Source organism: Crinia signifera, chromosome 1, assembly GCF_055691185.1.
Source record: "Crinia signifera chromosome 1, ASM5569118v1, whole genome shotgun sequence".
Lineage (NCBI taxonomy): Eukaryota > Metazoa > Chordata > Amphibia > Anura > Myobatrachidae > Crinia > Crinia signifera.
In genome coordinates this window covers 168,953,214-168,970,230 of record NC_139217.1, presented here as the reverse complement: position 1 = coordinate 168,970,230, position 17,017 = coordinate 168,953,214, and the positions used below count along the sequence as shown (strand labels likewise).

The following is a 17,017-nucleotide window of genomic DNA, read 5'->3' as shown; positions in this document are numbered from 1 at the left end:
CTGTGGAACTACAAGACCCAGCGGGCCCTTTAATGCCCCGCAGGCTGGGACTTGTGGTTCTCCAAGTCCCAGCTTGCGGGGGAGGCTTGCTGGGACTCATAGTTCACCAGTAAAAGACAATGGTTTTTATTCTATTTTTTACACAATACCATCAGCCCGGTGACCACCGCTCCAGGGTCACCGGGGACAGCACCAGGCTTCAGCCTGGTCAGGTAAGTCCTGGAGGGGGGGGACCCCTTTATTGGGGGGGTCCCCACTCCCCCAGGGCCCCTGGCCAGGCTGACTGGTCGGTAGGGTTAATGCTTTGGCCGCGGGAACTTATATCATAAGTGTCCCCCGGCTGTGGCATTACCCTGCTGGCTGGTTGTGCCTGGGGCTGGTTCTTAAAATACGGGGGACCCCTAGTCATTTTGTCCCCCGTATTTTGGGAACCAGCCCCGGACCTGGAGCCTGGGGCTGGTTGTAAAAAATCAGGGAACCCCTATTTGTCGGGTTTCCTGATTTTTTATTACCAGCCCCGGCTCCTTCAGCCTGGTGCTGGTTTCGGCAGTGGGGGGGGACCCCATGCCGGTTTTTTTTTTAACGGGTAAAGGGCTACCCCTTTCCCACTGCCGAAAAAACGGCTATTACACGGTAAAAACACTGCTTTTTACACGGGTAACAAAAACCGGTATTTGTTACCCGTGTAAAGCAACCTGGAGCTTTCCCACTGCAACTCTAGCCGTTTAAAAAGGCTAAAAAAACGGCATTTACACGTGTAAAGCCTGCAGTGGGAAAGGGGTATTAGAGTTGTGAATGAAATCCCCCACAGAGGCTGTTCACACACACACAGTGCATGATCTTGTGGACGGGATCAGTATGAAATCCCGTCGGTCGGAATGCCGATGATCGAAATACCCACCCTGGAATCCCGACCACCACAATGCCGACAAGGGGGGGCCGTGGATCAGGTAAGTTCGGGGTGTTCGGATCTCTAGGATCCGAACACGCTCATCGCTGCTTGAAACGTTGTCATTTGAAAGTATGGATTTAGCATTATGATTTAATACACCTATCTACAAGTCCTGAACTTCTGCATTAGCTAATACTGTAGTCAGCATATGATGAGGTGTAGCTAAGGTATTTGTATTGGAGCGGTCATTAGCTCAACAGTCTCTAGGTCTATACAAACACCATTCAGAGACAGGCTTCTCTATGCACATACCGTTCAGAGACAGGCTTCCCTGTATAGAAAGAGAGGGGTAGCTAGGTGACAGGCTTTCCTGTATACACCATTCAGAGACAGGCTTCCCTACACACACACCATTCAGATACAGGCTTCCCTGTATACACCCAGAGGTGTAGCTAGGTGACATGGTGACAGGGGTATGTTTCGGCACCTCCCCAACCATTTTTCCCTCTTATAGTAATGCCCCTTACACATTATCCAACACACCACATTATGCCATGCACCGTAATACCCCTTATACATTATGCCACACAAACTGTAATGCCCTATACACATTATGCCACCCAGTCATGCCCATTACACATTGTGCCACACAAACCGTCATGCCCATTACACATTATGCCACACAAACCATCATGCCCTATACACATTATGCCACCCAAACCATCATGCCCATTACACATTATGCCACACAAACCGTCATGCCCATAACACATTATGCCATCCAAACCGTCATGCCCATTACACATTATGCCACACACAGTTATACTGCTGCCAGGGCGGGAGTTATATGCTTGTTGTTGCCAGGGGGGAGTTACATGCTTGTTGCCAGGGGAGAGAGAGGGTACATGCTCATTGCCAAGGGGAGTAACATGCTTTTTGCCCAGTGGGTTCAAGTCTGAGCTGCACTTCCGGGTTGCACTGGCTACGCTGTGCTTCTCTGACAGACACTAGTGAATGCCTTCTCCAAGACGGCAGACATTTTTGGAGGGGTCGCTGAGGATAGACACTGTGCAGTGCCAGCTTCCTGCTGCCAGCATCTCTGCCTCCTCCAGTTCTCTGGCGCAGCAGAGGAAGCCCTCTCTCCTCCACTGGAGCCAGCCTCCCTACGCATCTGTATACACCACTCAGAGACAGGCTTCCCTATACACCCTATTCAGAGACAGGCTTCCCTATACACATAATACTCAAAGACAGGCTGCTCTATATACATGATATATGGCCATTATATGGCATTGGGTCGACAACTAATGGCTTCCTTGTACAACCCATTAAAAGACAGGCTTTCATGTACACGTAAATAAGAGACAGGCTTCCCTGTACACACCAATAAGAGACAGGCTTCCACGTACACACCAATAAGAGACAGGCTTCCACGTACACACCAATAAGAGACAGGCTTCCTTGTATAAATCATTAAAGGCATGTTTGTTACCGCCATATATGTGTATGTATGGCAAAGGTATTAAGCTGCCGACCTCTGGTTTATTATATTCACCTATGTCATACTTCCCTACTGTAAAGACTGTCACCACTGCATTGCTATTTCTTATATACAGCCCAGATTGGCCATTAGGGTAACATATTTTGTTTCCATAGCTGACACATACGTAAATTGCTTTAATAAATTCATTTATTTTATTAAAGCTTTATTCAGTTTAACACCGAGTAAGTGTAGTCAGGCACGGTGTTTGTGGTCTCCGATGGGGATAGTAGGAGACTTTTGGGGCCTCCTACAGGTCATGATGATTATTATTTGTAAACACAGAGTAGTTGTGATCTGTATGTTCCCAGCTGGTGGTACTGGAGGAATCGTCCACCCCGGTTGATGGCCTTTATATTCCTGAAAAGAAGGACAGTTGCAGTGAGAGAAATAAACAGTAGATACCAGAAACTGTGTGCTGGCAAATCTATAATAAAGGTGAGACAACCACCCAGTACTACCACAAGGTTACTCCACTTCCTCTCCCCTCTCAGGAAATTATGGCTTTCTGTAAGATTAGCTGCACTTGTTGGTCTGACCAGCAGCTGTTGGGCTCTGTCCTTCTGTCCATCAGTCACACAGACAGAGCAGCAGGTATAGCCTCATATTTATCTATCCATGTGAACATAGAGGGAGAATATAATAATGTGCCAGGAGCATGGCGAGTGAACGCGGTACACTGATACAGTGTCCATGTAGACGTAAGTCGACATAAACACCATACCGTGAAAAACTCATGTCAACGTGATGCTTGTGTTGATCTTTTGTCACTGTCAACCTATTGAGTGTTGACCTTGATTGTGTCGACCCAATGACCTATATATACCCTATGATGGATCACAGGAGCACTATGCAGTAATACTGCTTTGGGTGTAATGCACTGTGCCCTGAGGTGCCAGAGTACTGCATCATACTGACATGAGCAATAAAGCCTGCTCCACCTGTAGGAAATATTTCTTACATTTATGTGCTGTATTCATTTTAGATTTTTTATTTTTTTAAACACATTTTATTTAAGTTTGTCAATATTATAACATGAAAGACAAATAAATGGATACATTTTACAATGGATAAATCAGGTGTGGTTATTTGTAGTAACTCCGCGTTGCAACACCTGACATCGTAGTACACAATAACATTATCAGTTCTCATCATACAGGTTAACAGGAGAGGTTAGATCAAAGGAAGTCCATCTCTGGTAATTTCCACTTTAGTGAGCCCACTAGCCCAGTGGCATAACTACTAATTCTGCTCCCCCCTGCCGAAAATGCAGGGAGGCGCCCCCGCTAGGTTAAACACCAAACATCCCCCCCCCCCCCAATGCGGCCGTTACCTTAGCCGTGGCCGCGATTGTGCTGCCAGTGGAGGGGAGCCGGGGTGCGGTGGAGGGGAGCCAGGGTGTGCGGAGGGGAGCCGGGGTGAGGGGTGGGTGAGATGTTACCTCCTGTCGCATCTGCGCCGGGTCCCCGTTCTCCAGTCTACTGCTGCAAATCAAAAGTGACACTTGGAAAATGTCTGCCTCCAAAAAGCAGACGAAAAACTGTCTGCAGTATGGGGGCAGCCATTTTCCGAGTGTCACTATTTGTATTACCGGTAGCAGCGCTGCAGCAGTAGCCGGGACTTTGGAGACTGGGACCCGGCACAGGCGCTGGCGGCAGAAGGCAGTGAGTAATGTCCCGCAGCCCCCCCCCCCCCCCCCCCCCCGGCGCCCACACCCCCTCAGCGCCGAGAGGATAGTTACGCCACTGCACTAGCCCTGGCTCTGGGAGTAACTCAGTAGTATAGGGGGAAATTTACCAAAATGGATTCGTAGAAAAAAGATGTATTCGTAGGGAGAAATACACCTTTTTTTTACGAATTTGTATTTTCGGGATTTACAATCCCAAAAATAGAACAATTCGTAGTCCTAAAGATGGAACATTCGTATTTGTAGTTACAAATACAAATGCCCTACACCATCGATAGGATACGACAGAAATCACCATTCAAAAGAATGGTGGTTTCTGATTTACTAAGCAGCCGTACTGATAATACGGCTGCTTAGTGGTGTAAAACACCCACGCAAATACGACAGGAAAATAGAACACCATTTTCCTGTTCTATTTGCGTTTTAGCCTGCACGGATCAGTCAGATCCGTGCAGGCTTCAGTGTAAAAAAAAATAGAAAAATTAAATAAATAATAAAAAAAACGGCGTGGGGTCCCCCCCACAGCCGAAACCAGCACCAGGCTGACAGAGGCTGGAGCCGGTAATTAAAAATCAGGGAACCCGACAAATAGGGGTTCCCTGATTTTTAACAACCAGCCCCAGGCTCCTGCTCTGGGGCTGGTTCCCAAAATACGGGGGACAAAATGAGTAGGGGTCCCCCGTATTTTAAGAACCAGCCCCAGGCAAAACCAGCCAGCAGGCTAATGCCACAGCCGGGGGGAGACTTTTTATGCAAGTCCCCCCGGCCAAAGCATTAACCCTACCGACCAGTCAGCCTGGCCAGGGGCCCTGGGGGAGTGGGGACCCCCCCAATAAAGGGGTCCCCCCCCTCCAGGACTTACCTGACCAGGCTGAAGCCTGGTGCTGTCCTCGATGCCCCTGGGCGGTGGGCATCGAGCTGATAAATGGTGTAAAAATATAGATAAAACTATTGTTTTTTACTGTGGCACTACAAGTGCCAGCAAGCCTCCCCAGCAAGCTGGGACTTGGATAACCACAAGTCCCAGCCTGCGGGGCATTAAAGGGCCCGCTGGGTCTTGTAGTGCCACCGTAAAAAAAATAGTTAAATAAAACACACTGACACCCGTTTTAAATAAAAGTTTAATACACACATTACATACATACTGATACTTACCTTTCTTGATCCCGTAGGTAGCCCTGGTCCTGATGTCCTGTGTCGTCCTCCAGGTCCATGTCGGCTGTCTGCGTCGTCCTCCAGGTCCATGTCGACGGTCCGTGTCGTCCTCCAGGTCCATGGCGGTGTCCGGGTCCGAAGAAATCCATGTTGGAGCTGTGGAAGGAAATCCTACTCACCTGGTCCTGCGCTGAAGAAGTCTTCTCTTGATCCGACGTAATCCAGGTAATCTTCAAGCTGTCGCCGGTCCCCGCTGTCTGCGCTGTCTCGGCATCGCGCTGAGGAGAGATGCTGAGAAGTTTCATATTCGGCGCCTCTCCTCAGACTGAATTCTATTGGCCGCCTAGCAGGCCAATCAGGAGCCGAGAAAGTCGGCTCCTGATTGGCCTGCTAGGCGGCCAATAGAATTCAGTCTGAGGAGAGGCGCCGAATATGAAACTTCTCAGCATCTCTCCTCAGCGCGATGCCGAGACAGCGGAGACAGCGGGGACCGGCGACAGCTTGAAGATTACCTGGATTACGTCGGATCAAGAGAAGACTTCTTCAGCGCAGGACCAGGTGAGTAGGATTTCCTTCCACAGCTCCAACATGGATTTCTTCGGACCCGGACACCGCCATGGACCTGGAGGACGACACGGACCGTCGACATGGACCTGGAGGACGACGCAGACAGCCGACATGGACCTGGAGGACGACACAGGACATCAGGACCAGGGCTACCTACGGGATCAAGAAAGGTAAGTATCAGTATGTATGTAATGTGTGTATTAAACTTTTATTTAAAACGGGTGTCAGTGTGTTTTATTTAACTATTTTTTTTACGGTGGCACTACAAGACCCAGCGGGCCCTTTAATGCCCCGCAGGCTGGGACTTGTGGTTATCCAAGTCCCAGCTTGCTGGGGAGGCTTGCTGGCACTTGTAGTGCCACAGTAAAAAACAATAGTTTTATCTATATTTTTACACCATTTATCAGCTCGATGCCCACCGCCCAGGGGCATCGAGGACAGCACCAGGCTTCAGCCTGGTCAGGTAAGTCCTGGAGGGGGGGGACCCCTTTATTGGGGGGGTCCCCACTCCCCCAGGGCCCCTGGCCAGGCTGACTGGTCGGTAGGGTTAATGCTTTGGCCGGGGGGACTTGCATAAAAAGTCTCCCCCCGGCTGTGGCATTAGCCTGCTGGCTGGTTTTGCCTGGGGCTGGTTCTTAAAATACGGGGGACCCCTACTCATTTTGTCCCCCGTATTTTGGGAACCAGCCCCAGAGCAGGAGCCTGGGGCTGGTTGTTAAAAATCAGGGAACCCCTATTTGTCGGGTTCCCTGATTTTTAATTACCGGCTCCAGCCTCTGTCAGCCTGGTGCTGGTTTCGGCTGTGGGGGGGATCCCACGCCGTTTTTTTTTTTTTATTTATTTATTTTTTTTTTTTACACCTTGCAGCCTGCACGGATCTGACTGATCCGTGCAGACTGCCTACAAATAATTTGTATTAGCAGCCGTATATACGGCTGCTAATACGAATCATTACACCATCGGAGGGTTACAAAGCAGTCGTATCTGACTGCTTTGTAACTGATCCTCCGGAACACGACTTTGCATACGACTGAAACAGTCGTATGCAGTCGTAGGGAAAATACCAATACGAAAAACTAGGTTTTTCATATTGGTAAATTTCCCCCATAATGTCTTCAAGTGTTGTGTTACATCAGTCCAAGGGTGAATAGGTGGGTGAGAGATGGAAAACAAGACACGGGTCCTGATATAAAACTTAGCGGAGTACTGTCAAAACTTGACTCAAATATAAATCTGTGTCACAGCGATTCCATATATATCAAACAATAACAAGGGAAGAGAAGAAAGACTGTTATGTACGTGACGCACTGTTAGGACAAGAAAAATTTATAAAATGTAATCTTTAATTGTTTATTTTAAGATTTGAGACATATAAAAACAATTGCCAAGGAGGCAAAGAGGAAGAAATAAAGTGTTTTTAAAAAAGGGGATATAGATCCTCTCAAATTGAACCCCAATGTCCTGTTCCCAGTGTAATTGCTAGATTAGGTGCGTGTTGCTGTATATCTTACAGTGTGTACCCACTCATGAAATGAACAAATCTGTTACAGTTTTCACTTAATTAAGTTACTTTTGTTTAATATTAGTTTATAACACAGATTGCTCCCAAGGACATCGCATACCATTGTATGGCTTATGGTATACGATGCGATGGACGCCGTGCTAGGAAACAAGTACCAATTTTTTTTATTTGGCCCTAAATTCCAATTTTTTAAGTTTAGAAAAAGCGCGGGTAGAGGATCATAAGTAAGTTGAAGAGTGAATAAGGTGTTCAGGAAACCCAGCAATCTCCTCCAAAAAAATTTGATTCGGCCACATTCCCAAAAGTTAAGTTTTGCCTCTCATTTTGCATTTTGGACCCAGATCCCCCGGGATAAAATGGCTTCTCTGTTGTTGGGACACATAGGCCCTGTTAAGGAATTTGAAATGGTTTTCCTGAAGTGATGCTGATTGAAGATATTTGAGAGTATTTGGAAGTTTCTTCAGCAGTGTTCGGATCGGTGGGAGGGAAGGGATATCAGTTTTCCACTTAGATTCGAGTGTTTGGAGGAGCTTATCTTTTGGGATAACTATCAGAGATTGATATAAGTGGAGCTATCAGGGTACTTGTTTCCTAGCACGGCGCCACCGATTTTGATTGTATCCATCGGGTCGGAAAAATCAGGTCGATCGCATCGCATGCCAGCCAAATCGCATGCGATGCGATCGACGCGATCGACCCGATTTTTACATTGGAATCAATGTAAAATGGTCCCTGAGACCCGATTTTACATTGATTTCAATGTAAAAAGCCCCAAAACCCCCCATTTTAATACCAAACCCCCCCTCATGTTTCAAATGCCCCCCCCTATTGTTAATGCCACCCGAAGTGTGGCGATCGCAGCGAGCCCGCGAGGGGCGGCGGTACGCGTCCTCCGACCTTTTCATACCCCTACTATCCACGTCGGCGTGGAGTTGATTTTATAAAGTGTGGCGAGCTCAGCAAACCACCGAGCCCGAAGCATGGCGAGCGCAGTGAGCCCCGCGAGGGGACGCGGATACCTTCACAGGTATCCGCGTCCCCTCACGGGCTTCACAGGTATCCGCGTCCCCTCGGCACGCTTCGGGCTCGGTGGCTCGCTGCGCTCGCCACACTATATAGAATCAACTCCACACCGACGTGGATAGTAGGGGTATGAAAAGGTCGGAGGACGCGTACCACGGCCCCTCGTGGGCTCGCTGCGCTCGCCACGCTTCGGGTTGACGTTAATAGTGGGGTGGCGTTAACAATGGGGGGGGGGGCATTAAACATACTTTTTTACCATATTAAATGTGAAATTGGCCATATTGGCCCATTTCACATTGTCACCTATGTAAAATCGGGTTGATCGCGTGATCGCATCGCGGGCCATTATAATGGCCCGCGACCGACGCGATCAACCCGATTTTCACTTTAAAAATAATTTTACATTGTTCCCTATGGGAAAATCGCGTTGATCGCGTTGGTCAAATCGCGGCCCCTTATTAGGGGCCGTGATGGACGCGATCAACACGATTTTGTCTTTCACTGGCAAATTAGCTGGTGATTGACACAAAATCGAGTCCATCGCGTTGATTGTATGCCTTAAATGCCTTAAAGTTAAGGCATACAATCAACGAGATGGACGCCGTGCTAGGAAACAAGTACAGCTATCAGTGACAAAAGTGGGTCTGAAGTGACTGGAGTATTAAATGGTTTGGGTAGGGACTATGCCCCACCCAAGCCTTCACTTAACAGATGTATGGCGGGCCTACAACCCAGTCGAGCGAGAATTCTCATGCCTTTCGGCAGCCCACAACACTTTCCCACATAGATTATGTTTTGCTTTCCACAAGAGCTTTTCCCCTAGTACATGATGCAGGGATCGAAACTATATCGATCTCCGATCATGCCGCTTGCTGGATAAATTTGTATACCACTCAAGATAGGGGTTCATATATAAACTGACGATTCCCTAGCCACCTAGCTAGTTAATATTACTATAATAGCTACTAAATTCAAATCCCTACTAGAATCCACTTGGATGGAATATAAACACAACAACACGGCCACGGAAGCAGACTCACCACTTATATATTGGCAGGCCTCTAAACTGGTGCTGCGCACCAGTTTAGAGGCCTCCTTTAATCTCTTTTAATTCACATATACGTAAGGAACCAGTTTAGAGGCCTCTTGTCAGGAACCAGTTTAGAGGCCTCTTGTAATTTCTTATAATTCACATATATGTAAGGAACGAACTATGCACTATTTGGAAGCTCAGACCACATTGACGGCAGCAAACCAGACTTACAAAACATCACCCACTCTCCCAAACAAAATAGCATTTAACCAGGCCAAAACAGTATTTGACACGCTCCTGTCCAAACTGGAAACTAGGCTATCCTTCAAAACACAGAGCAAATTGATTACAGATAATCTAACAGACTAATGGCCAATTTATTACAAGGCCAACACCCTCTCACTATGATTACCTCTTTGAGAGATGACCGGGGCCGTGGTACGCGTCCTCCGACCTTTTCATACCCCTACTATCCACGTCGGTGTGGAGTTGATTCTATATAGTGTGGCGAGCGCAGAACTGGGCATATCTGGTAGATGACATCGCTGAGCACTAGGATAGCTGGGATAGCTGGGCAGAAGGCATGACAAAGAGAAAATGATATCACGATATCAAGAAAACAGAAAAAACATATCAGTATACAATATTGCTTATACTCATTTCACACTAGCAAGCCGGGGTACAAAATTCCGGGTGCGACCTGGCTTGCAAGCTTTTCACACTAGCCTCCCGACCCAGCATAAAGCCGGTGGGTGACAAGAGAGCCGGCATCTCCCAGCAGTGTCTTTACAGTACAGTGAACAGGACCCGGGTCGCATCGACAGGGTTACCCATTCACACTGCCCCTGGACACTAAACCCTGGTCAAGACCCGGGATGAAATCCTGGAATGTTGTACCTGGGACAATCTTTCAGGACCCTTTCACACTGATCAGTTTTCCGGGTTGTTGCACTTTCATGTGCAATAACCCAGGAAATATTTGTCAGTGTGAAAGGGGTATAAGTGATGTCACCATACAGTATATAGCCAAATTGACCTGCATGGTCAGCAAACGGGAGTGGTTGTTAACAATTGTTCAGAAGCCCCTTTCTGAGCGATACCTTTTACAATATCCTATAGTGTGCATGGGGCTCTAAAGTCTAGTGGGGATGTGGTTAGGATCCCTGCAGTTGAGATCCCGACAGAGTCCCAACGGTAAGTACTGGGGGGGGTGGGGGTTAGGATTTGTTTGGGTCAGAGGGCTAATGGTGTGTACACACGGTTAGATTACCTTGCTATTCGACTTAAGATTTGAGTGCTATGCAATCTTTGATATCTCTGTACGTTTTACATAGAATTCATACAATTTGCATTAGAGTTGCACTATATAGTCATTGCTGCCCTGTCTATCTGAGTTTTGATTTGTGCTGTCCCGGGAGCGCGCATCGGGATCGCAAGGTAAAAAACTTGTGCGATCCGCATGCGATTTCAAAATCTAATGTCAAATCTCACCGTGTGTACACAGCATAAGGCTTATGCTGTGTACACACGGTGAGATTTTACATTAGATTTTGACTATATAGTCAAAATCGCATGCAGATCGCACAATTTTTTTACCTTGCGATTCCGATGCGCGCTCCCGTGACAGCACAAATCGAAACCCAGGTAGACAGGGCAGCAATGACTATATAGTGCAACTCTAATGCAGATTGTATGAATTGTATGTAAATAGTACAGAGTTAACAAAGATTGTATAGCAATCAAATCTTAAGTCGAATAGCAAAGGAATCTCACCGTGTGTACACACCATTAGGTTAATAAGGAGGGAAAGTTATTTACTGATGGTGCAGACCTACACTAAGCACAAATATACATTTGCTATCATTGAGTGGCATGCACTGTACAGATAAATATGCTACAGTAATTGTAAATTTCTTGCTGTGGTTTGCAATCAAAGTTTACATTGTTGAGCACTGGGTGGGGCTAAATGACGCGGTTATGACGCTTTAGCCCGCCCCCTCCCTGGAGATCTCAGACATAAGGTAATTTAAATGCCGCAATCAGGAAGGGGGGAGTGGGGGTCCCCCAGAATCCGGGAGGGTTGGCCACCTTTCCGGGGGGCCAGGAGGGTGACCCGATTTTCGGCCATTCCGGGAGGGTAGGCAACCCTGACATATATAGCACCATCCTACATCATACACAGCTCCCCCTTCCCCTTATTACACATATTATACATAGCCTATCCCCCCCCCCCCCATAAAACACCAAGTACACACAGCATCACTATAAAAAAAAATACATTGCACTCCCCTCTTCTATGTAAAATTCATTCATATCTCCCGCTGGACCGCTAGCCAATGGGTGCTTGCGGTCCAGCAGCCAATCGACTGGTAGCTGCCGGACCGCGAGCGCCTATTGGCTAGCGGTCCAGCAGGAGCTATGAATGAATTTTACATAGCAGCACAGCCACGGACATCTCTCCCACACACGCAGCGGGCGGGGGAGCGGGCGGGCGAGCAAGCTGGCGGTGACGGCACAGCTCCGGCGCCATGCTATGTTCCTGCTCCCGGAGCGTGTGCTCCGCCGGCTCCGGGCTCGCTACGCCTCTGGCTGCACGGAGCCCACTATCAGTGTGGTGGGGGCAGGCAGCCTCAGCAGGAAGAGCAGGGCTGGTTGGGCTGGTGGGCGGGGCCAGGCTCACTGAAGGGAGCTCCCAGCAGCAGGCTCCTCACATTCACAATAATGCCCGGAAGCAGCCTCTCAGTACGCACAGTGACAGTCCCCGCTACCCACACAACCCTGCGGTGGCCGGCTGTGCTGTACATCTGCAAGCCCCGCATCTGTCCGGACACGCGCATGCGCAATACAGACTTCAAAGCAGGGACCCTAAAGACCGGAAGAATGGGTAAGCTTTGTGGGGCAGCGGGAGGCTCAGGTAAAAGTCGGGAGCCTCCCGCTAATTGCGGGAGGGTAGGCAAGCCTGCCCCCAAACACCAGTCACCTGTCAATCAACTTGTCTACAGCAAGGAGAAAAAACCTGCAGGATTTTATCACAGAATGGCCCTGCGCAGGCATGCTACAATCCATGCGCAGTCAGTCGATACTGTGAATTCACAGCCGTCTGATCAGGTCTCAATAACCCCCAATGTTAGTAAATAACCCTCAGTTTCTCTAGCCTAATGAAATCCATTGATTCCATATATGTGGGTATTTCCTAACACAGATAAATATAGATAATGCAGTTATTGCAGGTAGCTACAAGATATAAGATTACTATACTAACCAGTGTACAATCCCCTTGCTCTGCAGATATTGCAGGCCAACAATCAGTTCTGCTGTATAGAACCTGAACAAGAAAAGAGTAGAAGTCAGTTTCTGTGCTCTGGTGGAGATCTAGGAACAGTTGTACAAAGTGATGCAAAAGGCACCGACATGGAGGATTTTCCCTATGCCATTTTGCACTTTGCAAATGAGGATCTGGGGGTCCTTATTCAGTCACATATAAACGTGATTTGTGGTTCCTTTGGCAGTAAATTATATAGATTTTGTTTACACACTTGCTCAATGCTCATGTGTATGCTTGACCTGCAACTGGAGAAAAAGGGTAAAATTGGCATGCGTGTACTGTATAAGTTCTGGGCTAACATGAAGGGAAGAGAGCCCATAATGGAATTGGCTTTTTTTTTGTGCAGATGCAACTTGGGATACTTTTTGTTTGCACCTCTGAATAAGGCCTTTATGTCTTAATGTGGCTTGCGGGAAAAAAAAAATTCATAGCGCAATTCATGCAATTTGGCCTCAACAATTCCAGATGAGGGAGCTGGTGCATTGTCCTGGTGGAAAAAAACGAACCTATGAATCAATCTGAAATTTGGTATGGCGTTGTTTGAAAGATGGTAGTACATAATAGTAATACCAACTTTCCTCAGTAACGCCACACAGATACTTATTGATCCACCTAAATATATATATATATATATATATAGGCAAATTAACGCATTAATATCGCGTTAATTCGTCAGCACATTAACGGCAATTAATATTTTTAGCGCCGTCAATGCAGGGGGTGCGAGTGGGGGCACCAAGGAGGCAGGGAACAGGAGACAGGATTGGTGGGCACCAGGAAATGGATGGGCGACAGGGCAATGCCACGGGGGTGCAGAGTCTCCACCCACATGCAGACGTGGACCCTGCGCCCCTCCAAAAATGTCAGCCACTGTGAAGGAGACAGACTCTAGAGGTGCTACTTCACCTCTAGCATCTGTCAGGGATGTGCAGAGTGCCCAGTGCTACCCGGAAGTGCGGATTCCAGGAGCACTGTGGCCCTGCAACTCCTGGCAATGAGCAAGTATACCCCCCCTGGCAATGGGCAAGTAAAGCCCCTGGCAACAAGCAAGTAAACCCCCCTGGCAAGGAGCACATAGCCCCCCTGGCAACGAGCAAGTAAACCCCCTGGCAATGAGCAAGTAAACTCCCAAGGCAAGGAGCACATAACTCCCCCTGGCAATGAGCAAGTGAACCACCCTGGCATAGAGCATATAAATTTATTATTTATTTATTTATTAACAGTTTCTTATATAGCGCACACAGATTCCGCAGCGCTTTACAGAGCATAGTTATAATCAAACACACATAACAAATTACATTAAAAGACAGTTTAGGACAAGTACATGGTTAATATGGATAGTTGCATCAGGGGACAGGACACTGAAGCAATCATCAGGGTGGCAGTGGTTTATATATTCTAAGAAAGGCACATGAGGAGAGAGGGCCCTGCTCGTGAGAGCTTACATTCTAAAAGGGGAGGGTTAGACAGACAGGGGTGACACAGAAGGGGAAGAAGTGGGCATAAACAGTAGGTTAGGATGAGAGATGGTCAGGTTTTATGCAGGAGGGTGGGAAGATGACAGCTTAGTCTTTGATATTTTAAGTCTAAAGAAGCGCTGAGTCATCCAAGAGTAGACAGCAGAGAGACAGTTGGAGATATGAGTGAGGATAGAGGGAGAGAGATCAGGAGAGGAGAGGTAGATTTCAGTGTTATCAGCATAGATGTGATAGCGGAAGTCGAGTGAGCACATAAGCTCACCCAGAGAGGATATATAGAGAAAGAGGACACCTACTATCAATGGAAGAGCAGGAGAGGTGAGGTCATTAGAGGTACAGCTGGTCATTTTCAAAACTGAAAGTGCAAGTACAAGCTTTAACAGTGATAGTAAAAGTTGTTTGCAGATGTAAAATTCTGATGTTATGGTTGAATTGCCAGATTAAGTAGCCAGGAGTAGTATGTTGTGTGAATGAATTTAACACACTCAAAGCAGACTTTGGTTTTCTCCGTTGTTGTTTTGTCCTTCAGTTTCACTTTGGTATAACGCTGTAGTTATGAATCAGTTTTCCCACTTTAATAACGGCCCACTTCAATCTAGGCCCACAGATAAAATCTGCCCACAGCCTATCCGGCCACAGCCGTATGCAATGACTACTTAAGTACTCTAACAATGCATGAGTTCCCAATTCCCAATAATTGGAATCCACTCACTCAGTCCCCACCCCCTACCGCGGATTCGTTAAAAAGTATTCCGCATCCGCTCGCTACGCTCGCCACAGGTTTATATCCAACTCCATGCGTAGTTGGATAGTGGGGAAATGAAAAGGACCCTTTTTCCCATAAATCCCCCCTGGCATGGAGCACATAAACTCCCTTGGCAACGAGCAAGTAAACCTCCCCTGGTAACAAGCATGAAACCCTTGGCAACAAGCATAAACCCCTGGCAACAAGCATGGAACCCACTATGGCAACAAGCATGCAATCCCCCTTGGCAACAAGCATGCAATCCCACCTGGCAATGAGCATGGAATGCCTGGCAATAAGATTTTAGGTAAGCGGCACTTATGTGGCTATCAGTGTGATTAATTGCAGTTTATCGCAAAAATTTCATGCGATTAATCACGATGAAAAATTGTAATCGTTGCCCACCACTAATATATATATATATATATAAATGATATGTATTTACCGTTATAGAGATTACTTTATTTAACTGCATGTTATCACTCTCCAAGCTTTAGTACATCTGCCCTATAATATCGTTCTTTGTTACTGTAAAGTACATTACAATGTAATGTAATTCGGGCCTAATTCACCCCCGTTCTGATGTTTGGGAGTCTGTGCAAGCGCGTATTTGCTCATGTGCAGACCCAAGCAACGATCAGCCTCGGCGAGTTACACACTCACCCAATCATTTGTTGGAAAGCTTAATATTTTCTGAATACCCCCAGGGCTGCTGAAAGTGCTGCCGGGCCCTAGTTGCAAAGGGCATGGTCAGTGGGAGACCACGGTCAATGGAAGGAGGTATGGCCACATCATTGTAAATATATTGCAGGGGGTGCAGGCTGTGGGCCAGCGCACAGGCTGCTACTGCCTCTCTCTCCTGCTCAGTATTCAGCACTGAGCAGCATGTGCTGAGTGAGGGAGAGAGGCTTGGGGGGGGGCTCAAGAGTGCTCGGGTGTGGGTGATTAGCTGTTTGTCTGTTCAGGCATTCCTGTGTTTGAATGAATGGCTGAACCTCCACCAAGTAGTCCTGATCCCCACCGAGCAGCCCTGATCCTCCTTGATTGGCGACGGGAAGGATTGACAACTGGGGATCAGTGACAGGGAAGATGGTGGTGCGCCAGTGGTACACCACAGGCACACACTTTCTTTACAGTGGCATGTACAGAAGTTTCATGGGAGAGCCTGGTACTCCAGCTCAGCCTGAGAAATTTCCGGGCATAACAATGAAGGGCCTATAAGAATCCATTAAATGAAAAACATTTAGGTACTTATGTAGTATCTGGACGCCCGATTATCGCATCGCATCCGACCAAATCGCATGCAATGCGATGGACCCGATTTTCCATAGGATTCTATGGGAAAAAGGGTCCTTTTCATTTCCCCACTATCCAACTACGCAAGGAGTTGGATATAAACCTGTGGCGAGCATAGCGAGCCACCGAGCCCGAAGCGTGGCGAGCGCAGCGAGCCCCGCGAGGGGCCGCGGATTCGTTAAAAAGTATTCCGCATCCGCTCGCTACGCTCGCCACAGGTTTATATCCAACTCCATGCGTAGTTGGATAGTGGGGAAATGAAAAGGACCCTTTTTCCCATAGAATCCTATGTTAAAATGGACTCAGTCCATTTTACCATTGAATCCTATGGAAAAATCGGGTCCATCGCATCGCATGCAATTTGGTCGCATGCGATGTGATGCGATGGACCCGATTTTTTAATCGGGCGTCCAGATACTACATAAGTACCAACATTTAATTTTTGAGAATTGCACAAGCATAAACCTTTGCCTGTCCGTCATCTGGGCCTTAAGACTAGTTTTATATGAAAACTGAGGACGGTATACATTAGCCCTGATAAAACAATGGGATTGAAAAACGTACTTTTTTTGCTATTTTTCACAAAGTTTTACCACTTTTTTTTATAAAAAAAAACCTGTGTGTTTTCAGTGAGACCCATTTGTTTTTGGAAGCCGCAGTCCTGTTTTTTCTTTATATTATTTTAACAATTTGTAACATTTAAAATTAGTTTGTGAGGCAACGATAAGTGGTGTTTCCCACTAACAAGTGTAAG

At 47.3% G+C, this 17,017-nt stretch overlaps 1 long non-coding RNA gene across 1 annotated transcript; it reads right to left on the bottom strand.

The window, feature by feature from the left end:
• Positions 1-2,532: 2,532 nt before the first annotated feature.
• On the bottom strand, positions 2,533-13,099 carry LOC146026816 (uncharacterized). Its single transcript, XR_014454552.1, has 3 exons — positions 12,682-13,099; positions 9,832-9,989; positions 2,533-2,792 (listed from the first exon to the last, which is right to left on the bottom strand). It is a non-coding gene; the product is annotated as an uncharacterized LOC146026816 (long non-coding RNA).
• Positions 13,100-17,017: the final 3,918 nt, after the last annotated feature.